Source organism: Medicago sativa, chromosome 5 (genome assembly GCF_051527215.1).
Source record: "Medicago sativa cultivar Bolivia chromosome 5, Bolivia_mono, whole genome shotgun sequence".
Taxonomy (NCBI): domain Eukaryota; kingdom Viridiplantae; phylum Streptophyta; class Magnoliopsida; order Fabales; family Fabaceae; genus Medicago; species Medicago sativa.
Genome location: NC_140753.1, coordinates 31,030,226 through 31,038,927, shown reverse-complemented (window position 1 = coordinate 31,038,927; position 8,702 = coordinate 31,030,226). Strand labels below are relative to the sequence as shown.

Sequence of the window (8,702 nt, the reverse complement as noted above, 5' to 3'; positions counted from 1 at the left end):
CCATATACAATTAAATTTTAAAAAATAAAACATAGATTTTAATTTATACCTGCAACAAAGTCAGGTATCCTGCCACCTGACTGGTGTTCAAACGTGCAACATTGTTGAGCTCCTTATACAAGTGAGCTAATGCCGCAGCTCCCCATGAAAAACCAGAAACAATCTCAAGGTCTCTAAAGTACTTCAGGTACACAACATCTAAAGCCCACTGGCTCTCGTCACTGAATATCGTTATCACCACCAAGTACATCAAATATATACGTACAGCCTGGTCCCGCAACCTCTCCACCTCCGGAGTCACACCATACTCGCTTTCCAAATCCCTCTGCTCCTTCAAACGGTCCTTGAAGATCCTCTCCAAGTAGCTAAATCGGCAATGTGCACCTTTGGTCTTTTCGACCTCAATAAGAACATCGCCCGGATCAGACCCCAAGTACAACTCCATCCATTCCACCGCCTCATCCCGTGATATGGACCCGTGGGATAGGAGCATGCCGTTAATGGGGAGATGCAGCAAACATGCCACATCATCAAGTGTGACTGTCATCTCCCGAATAGGAAGGTGGAAGCTGGAAGTCTCCTCGTGCCACCTCTCCACAAAGGTACAAATCAGACCATGGTCAATCAGGCTGTAGCTGGTATCCTGAAGCCAACCAAGGCCGTTGTCATGCAATTTGTTTTTCCACCACCGTGCAACCATGATAGGTTTGGTGTCTTTATCATGCATCACATCTATCTTCTTTCCATTGCTGATGCATATTAATTTTGGACGCAACTGCAAATAATTAAAATTAATAAAGTGAGTTTAAACTCATGACTTCACAAACAGATTTTACAGTAAATATACATGTAGATTTAACAGCACATAAACAGACAGTTTCAAATATAAAGTAAGCGAGTTTAACATTAATAAATACCTCGCCATCAACCTCCTTCCTGGCCACGTGCACATGGTACTTCCACAGCAGGCCAATCTCGTGTGGGCCACCGGGATAGTCATCTAGTGGCTCAGGGTCCACCACCTTCTTCTTTCGCCTTCGCCGTGGCTCAACATCTTCCATTTCCTCGTCCATAGCCTGTAGATCCTCCTCAAGCTCCTGCTCCTCCATATGCTGCAATTCCACATCAGGTTATTCTTGCTCCACGTTCATATATTCTTGCTGCTTCGGCTGATGCTCGACATCAGGCTCGACATTAGCACGGTGTCCTCTAGCACCCCGACGCCTCGGAGGAACACCACCTTCCTCCTCCAGCCGTTGGCGACGCTCTCTCCTACGGGAAACATGCCCTGCCTCCCTTACGCGCCGAGTATTAGAGGTTGAACCTTCTGTAACATGCACACAACACAATCAGCACAGAGCAGTACAAAACAGACGGACCAATACTGGGTGTTTCCAAAATTTATTTTCCGGAATGCAACAATACAGTTCAGAAAACGAATTCCGGATTGTTTCAGTTCATAGGAAAAAAACGGAACAAATTACTTGCATGCATACAGAAATTGAACTAACCTTCCATGTGATGTTTGTCAAGGATTCAAATGCGGTCCGTTTGAGCAAGATTTCACTGATTTTGGTTAGATTTTTGCAGTTCGGATTTTGGGATTAGAGGGAGAGAGAAAGAGAGAGTAAGTGAAAAGTGAAACTGTAAAAATGGGGGTGAACGCCCTTTTATAGTTCGAATAGGCCCGGAATATGTAATCCGGATCATAAGTTAATCGTCCTGATTATGTTTTCCAAAGGGCAATTTAGTAATTTTTGCAGGGCGCGTGAGAAAGGCATAGGGTGAGAAAAGTAATTCTCTATTTTTTATCTTTATTTTCATAGGGTAGAAGAAGAATACTAAAGGTTACTAGTCCTTGCACCCGTACTGCCGCATGGGTCATAAAAATTGCATATGCAAAAATCCTAAAAGCAAATTTTAATAGTAAGTATCAAACCTTGAAACATATAATTTATAAGTGAGTTAATACAATTGGGACACAACAAAATTTAATTCATGATAAATTGCGAAAAACTTCTTTGTAAACGACATTTAAAGTATTGTTGATGCAAGCCCCATCGTCGTCTGTCAAAAGTATTTTAAGCCCACTCCTAGAAGTCACACGCGAAACAGCAACATAAAGTTGACCATGAGAGAACACAGGTTGTGAAAGATATACTCCAACTTGTTTGAGAGACTGGCCTTGACTTTTGTTAATAGTCATTGCAAAGCATACACGGATGGGAAATTGTCTTCTATTGAATTTAAACGGAATTCTTGTGTCAGATGGTGAAAGAGATAATCTGGGGATATACACCTTTTCTCCAATATTGCTCCCTGTTATTACCTTTCCTTCAAGAATATATCTACCCATTTTTGTAATTATCAACCTTGTTCCGTTGCAAAGGCCTGCAGTAATGTCCAAGTTTCGCAATAACATAACAGGCACTCCGACCTTCAACTTTATTTTGTGATTTGGAAGACCAGATGCGTTAATTGTGTTCAAGAATTCTGGTGTGTGAATATCATCAGGCCTGTTAGCCATGGATGGCTTAGTCGATGGTGAATCACAACTAAGATAAATTTTTTCTTCACCAGGGACCAAAGACAACATATAATCATTAATTTCATCAACAGTGACATTTTTGGGTGTCAATATGGCTCTTTCTTGGAAAAAAGAAGGGTCATGCATATTCATAGCCAGAGATGGATATATAGCATCAACAATAGCAGCAATATGGTCACCTGTGCTATGAATAAGTATATCATCCGGAATTTGCACCCTAATATCATCATCAACAACTTCACCAATGCTCCCATCACCAATTCCTAAAACCCAGTCGCTGAATTGTTTTCTTTCCTCAACCTCCTCGCTTGAACAACCGTGCAAGAGCCTCATGTTTGTTGTCAATGTTAGCACTTCACAATGACGCCAGATGGCCGATGAATTAACGCTAGAATTAACAACTTCTTGCCTATTTGCTTTGGGTACAACAGGTAGAATTTGTCTGAAATCACCACCAAGTACAACCACTTTTCCACCGAATGGAATGTCCATCCTGTCGTTGTTATGATGTCGCATCAAATCTCTTAGACTTCTATCAAGTGCTTCGAACAAATGTTTGTGCATCATAGGTGCTTCATCCCAAATGATAAGCTTTGCGTTGATGATTAGCTCGGCTAAATTTGTTTTTGGAAAAATGCCGCAAGTAGAACACTCATCAACCATAATTGGAAAACAGAACCTTGAATGAGCAGTCCTTCCCCCAGGTATAAGCAGTGCCGCGATTCCACTTGATGTCGTGGTCAATACAATATCTCCCCTAGAACGCAGTGCAGGATAAAGCTCTCCATATAAAAGTTTTTCCAGTTCCACCATAGCCATACACAAAGAATAAACCAGCCTTTTTTGCATCTACTCTGGAAATGATTTTGTCATATACACTCCTTTGTTCCTGTGTCATTGTCGACATTAATGACTTGTGTTCTTTTTTTAATATATTTTTGTCATATTTCAACTCATCATACATCAACATATTGCGCACTCGATGTATCATTGAAGCATCTGGTTGCGGCATCATTGGATAGTCATCCTTCATACTTTGACCATGCCCTTGTAACAATTTCTCGATCTCTGCGAGAGAATAGCTTTGCAACTGATGGTCATCCAATATTAAATCTGCATGGTAAACACAACATATTTAAGGTCAAAGATACTATCTTAAATTGTATGTACATGCAAAACTAAACATTAATAACCGTAATGAAAACAGGGGTAAACTTTTCAATATATGAATATAAATATACAGTTTAATATTGATGTGAAAGAGAAATATATAACAAAAGCATGAAAAATAATAAGAGGTGGGGTTTTAATAATTACTTCCAATTGAACTTGCATATAAATAACGTGAAATAAATATAACAGAGTGAAAAGAGCATACCAAATAAGCTCTTTAATGAAAACTCTTCGTTTTGTCTTACTTCTTTTTGTCTTCATTGAGGCTTCTCCATATTATATTTATAGTTAGGACATGAGATAGGGTATTGGATTAAATACAATTCACATTTAAAAGGGACACAATTGATTGCGTGTGTTTCACGACAATCTGATATTGTCCAAATTCACACCTTAGTACCAAGACCTTTTTCACACAACAAACAAAGTACACGACATAAAAAAGTTTTTTAAAGGTTAATATATCTTACCTTGAACACGATGCAGCCTTCTTTGTGTGCTTAAAACATCGTCACTTAAATTCCGCCAAGTCTTCTCCCAAACAATCTCAGGCCTAGAGAACTGACTGGTCACCAGTAAAGCAACAAATAATCTACGCATGTAACTGGCGGTTCCCCACATAGATGCTTGGTTAATTGCATCTATAAACTCCTTATCATCCTCCAACAATCCCAAAGCGAAGCAAGCTTCTTTAAAGCTGTTGTATTTTATACCTCCCACAGTTTTAATCTCGTCGTACGATGAAGGGCCCTTGACATAGTTGAGTAAGGTTCTCAAATAGAATTTTTCACCAGAACCTGGGGGGACAAAGTGAATTCTGCCGATCGTTACACCTTGTTTTCTTGGAGACCATTTGTGATCAGATGCCTTCCACACAAATTTTAGAGGGAATTCTGAATAAGTAAGATCTTTTGCTTGAGGATATAATCTATTTGCCTCCATCCATGCCGCAAATTTAGTATCACGAATATGCGGTTTTTGGATGACATCTTCAAGTTCTTCATGATCTTCAAACGTGATAGGCTCCTCACCTTCTAAATGGAAACTTAATCGTTCAACAGAGGGTTCCCTGTAGTTAATATCAAATGAAAAGATTCTCCAAACAGCTTCGCATGCTGAAAGATACCGACAATCATAGTACATTTTGATTTCATCATATGTCTGATCGTCAACATTATGAAAAGTTGCAGTAACACGATCGTGTCCTTTATTGACATATTTGAATAGATATTTAATGGACCTTGATTGATTACACCATTCAACGTTGATATGTGCATTGTACTTTAGTAGAAGATGTCGGTTGTACGGCACGACATATCTATTATCAGCTAATGCCTCACCTTTCTTAACAAACACACCGTTGTCTCTTCTTCTATAAACTGGGTAGCCCTCTGGATCAATTACTGTTTGGTCCACAAACTTCTTGGGAAAGTATTTGGTGCATTTGCGGTTGAGCATACATGGTGAACCAACATTTTGCGGTCCGCATGGACCATGGATCATAAGAGAAGACACAATATTATAAAGTCGAGGCTCACGGTCTTTATCTGGTATCTCTGCGCATATAATTTCGTCGATCTTGTTAGGATGAGAACACCGAAATTCTGGTTGTAGAAAGACCAGTATATGAGCATGTGGAAGACCTCTTTTTTGAAACTCAATGGTATATATTACTGCATATAATTCAATGATGGAAAACAATCCAAAATTAGACACTAAAAATACAACAATAAAAAAGAGCTACCAACAATGGTTAGATTTAAAAAAAAAATAGAACAATACTTACCTGCCTTAATTTTCCCAAAAATTTTGCCTTTTTTAATATCCTTTATCAACATGTTCAGCTTTATCTTGAATATCCGACTGACCAAATCTGGTCTATCTTCGGGCTTTAACCCATGTTTTTTCAAAAAATCCACTAACTCCGGCCATTTGTGATTGCACGTAAATGTAATGAAAAGATCAGGATATCCCACCCATGCACAAATTGCCATAGCATCTTGATAGTTCTGTATCATGTAGCGTGCTCCTCCTACAAACCTTGATGGGAGAACAATTCTTTTACCTGCAGTGGCCGGACTTGTGTCCCCCCTGAGTACTGCTTCATACAAACCCTTATACATATCAGCCCTAACCTCCTTTTGGTGATCTCTATACCATCTCAATCGCCAAGACTCTATCATACTGTATGCATCAACCAAAAACTGTTGGAAAAGCCGCCTACAGAAAACCAAGTGTGAAAATTATAGATCTCTTTGCTGTATTTTATAAGCAAACCATTCTTTCATAGAAACAAAAGGTCGTTTTATAGCTGACTTGGTATGAGTATCACTGAATTTTATGTCCCTTCGGAAGCCATCTTCTCCCCTAGAAAATATCAACGGATATTGCAAAGGCAAGTATGATGTTTCAAACACAGATATGCGTTTTAGGAGACCAGATTGTTCTTCGACTACAATATCTCTTTCGAAATCGGCTGAATCATAATCACCAACAACTAATGCCGCAACTTCGGATGCAGTTGGCATGTTGTATCTGCGCCCATCATAACTTCTTTTCCCTAAAATGCGCAATTTAATTTCAGGGGCATCGTTTTGCAGCAATTTGTCTCGAGCCAGTCTATAAGATTTGGCAAACGAATTGCTGCTATCTAACATGTTCCTCAATTCTTCCACAATAGCCGACTTTAGCGAGTGCCTATCATCCTCCATCCTAAATAAGAAGAAGACAAATTATAACAATAAGATTTCAAAATTATTGGTGAACACTTGACTTCAGAGAACAATAGAGAGACATGTTATAAATTGAAAAAACTGCTATCACATAAAGATATTACCCAACAGCAGCCATCCGGTTCCTCAACTCGTTATCTGTGTCATATATATAGAGCTGTGCAAATTTGGGGCCGTTACCAGGCGTTGGGAGTAAACTCCCTATTCGATGGTAATTTTCTCCGTTTAAGATATATATTGGTGGAGCGTTGCCATTATTATTTGTCTTGTCTATGTTTCCACCCATAGATGTAAATGAAAACATACTGTTGAAAGATCGAATGTTTTCAAGAAAGAATTTGCTTTTTCCGTCTTTCTTGTGATACAAATCATATAATGCTTTAGGCGGTTGCTTGAATGGTGCAATTTCTATCCTCCCTTGCATACAACACATTGAAAATTCAGGATTTGAAGTGTGCCGTGATTTGCAAACCCTTTCGTCGTACCACATCAATGCCTTGCAACTGGGACATTTTATATTTGGCTGGCCAATGTCAAGATATTCTGCATTTTGATTATAAATAATAATAGTTACAAAACTAAGATATAAGGTTATTATTAAGGCATGTATAAAATTGATAAAAGAGGCAACAAACTACCCTTCAATTCAAGATCTTCTTCATCTTCCACTTCAATTACCGCGTCTTGGAATACTGTTCCATAAAAATACACTAATGAGATAAGGCACAATAATTCGTGCATTACCAATACATTAAGCAACAAAAGAGACAATTATAGAGACAATTGTACCAACCATGAGAATTATCTGGAACTTCGTTGCTTTCACCATTCTCGTTACAATGCATTGTTATGTCTTGTATTCTAGAGCTTGTATGAGAGCTGACTATAGTATCAGCAATAAAATCATTCAGCCGGGAACATAAGGCTTCAATTCATGTTATTGAAAATCTCTAAATACACTAACCATCAAGATTATACGGGACCTCTTCGCTTTCACCATTCTCGCTGCAACGCATTGTAATGTCCTGCATTGTATAGCTTGTTTGAGAACCGACTATAGTATGCTCTGCGTGTTTTCCCTCAAGGTCAGTAAGATTACCTGATATTTAGAATAAATTCACATATCAGCAATAAAAACATTCAGCCGGGCACATAAGGCTTCAATTCATCTTATTGAAAATTTCTAAATACACTAACCATCAAGATTACATGGGACCTCTTCGCTTTCACCATTCTCGCTGCAATGCATTGTAATGTCCAGCATTCTACAGCTTGTTTGAGAGTCAAATGCATTAATTTTAGTGTCTGTGGGATGACCTGAAACTTATAAGGTCAAAATTCGACAACCCGTGTGCATGGCTTGCCAACACATGATTGCCTTAAAAAAATAGTAATCATGTTTTACACATGAATCAAACATACATTGTGAGTTTCAAGAAAGAAAAAGAATAATTTATCCGAATTTAAGATGAAATTTCATGCAATATACAACTTCCTCTAATTCACAAAAGAAAAAAGGAAAAAGGAATCCCTCTCTAAAAATAGGATAAAAAAATTATGAAAAATAGGAGAAGAGATCACCTTTGATCTTCAAAATAATATTCGTGAGCACTATGTATGTATGCTTAAGTTATTCTATCCCAAAATGAGTGCACCGAAAATAATGATATATAAGCATGCACAATTTAAGGGTGATTAGAATATGAAGAAAGTACTAATGTTTGGATTTATATCTTCCAATATATCATTATATCATGACTACCTGTAGTTAATATCAAATTTGGTATGTTATGATCTTCAAATTGACGGGAACAGGACTTTTTATACATCAAGTGAAAGAGATGAATGCAAATACAATATCCATGAGAGAAAAAATATTGAATTTGGACAACTCCTACACTTCCTTGTCTTGAATTTTAATTCGTAACTAAAATCAATTAAAGATGTAGCAATAAATAAAATAAGACAAATTTCTAAAAGCTTATGGAAATATGTGACGAAAATTAGATTGTAACTGATTTGTTTTTTGAGGGAAAACTGTAACTGATTTGTATTAGTACAATACACCACCTTCTACTCCATATTGATAAATGTTTAGTAATAAATAGATGAAAAATAGGGAAAAAGAAAAGAGAGAGCCATTTGGTGAATGCTTAGAAAATTAGTTAGAAAGGGGGGCATTGGTGAGGTGACATGTAAGCAAAGTGTAGTTTATTTTAGTGTCTGTGGGATGACCTGAAATATTAAAT

General features: G+C 37.8%; 1 pseudogene; it reads right to left on the bottom strand.

The window, feature by feature from the left end:
• Positions 1–1,933: 1,933 nt before the first annotated feature.
• On the bottom strand, positions 1,934–7,702 carry LOC146921743 (uncharacterized; annotated as a pseudogene).
• Positions 7,703–8,702: the final 1,000 nt, after the last annotated feature.